This window comes from Gekko japonicus, unplaced genomic scaffold, assembly GCF_001447785.1.
Source record: "Gekko japonicus isolate JY-2015 unplaced genomic scaffold, Gekko_japonicus_V1.1 scaffold2374, whole genome shotgun sequence".
NCBI classification, from domain to species: domain Eukaryota; kingdom Metazoa; phylum Chordata; class Lepidosauria; order Squamata; family Gekkonidae; genus Gekko; species Gekko japonicus.
In genome coordinates this window covers 25,303-25,771 of record NW_015168116.1, presented here as the reverse complement: position 1 = coordinate 25,771, position 469 = coordinate 25,303, and positions in this window count along the sequence as shown.

Sequence of the window (469 nt, the reverse complement as noted above, 5' to 3'; positions counted from 1 at the left end):
GGCGGGCGAGGGACTGTCCCGCAGCGCCCTTTTCGCCGCGCCAGACCACTGCCGCCCTCCCTCCCTCCCTCCCTCCCTCCCTCGGTGGACTCCGGAGTTGCCCACGGCCGCTTTCCCCCTCCCCACCACAACCCTGCGAGGGAGGGCGGGAGACTGGCCCGAGGCTTCCCGGGCAGCGGGCGGGTCGGAGGCGGGCTCTCCCGAGCTTGAGACCCTCCAGCCCCCGGGCCCGGCTTCCTCTTGAGGGAGAGAGAGCGAGAGAGCCCTTTCCCAAACACAGCCGGAGGACTCCGCCGCCTGCACCGGTCTACTTTCGGGTTGCAAGAAAGGGTCTCGCATGGAGCGGCCGACCTCCAGGGTGGGGGGGACTGGGGAGACGACAGCTGAGCTCCAGCCGACGAAGCGCAGGTCCCCCGAGGGGGGGGGGTCTGCTTCTTCTTCAGACTCCACTGAGGCCCCCCCCTTCCCC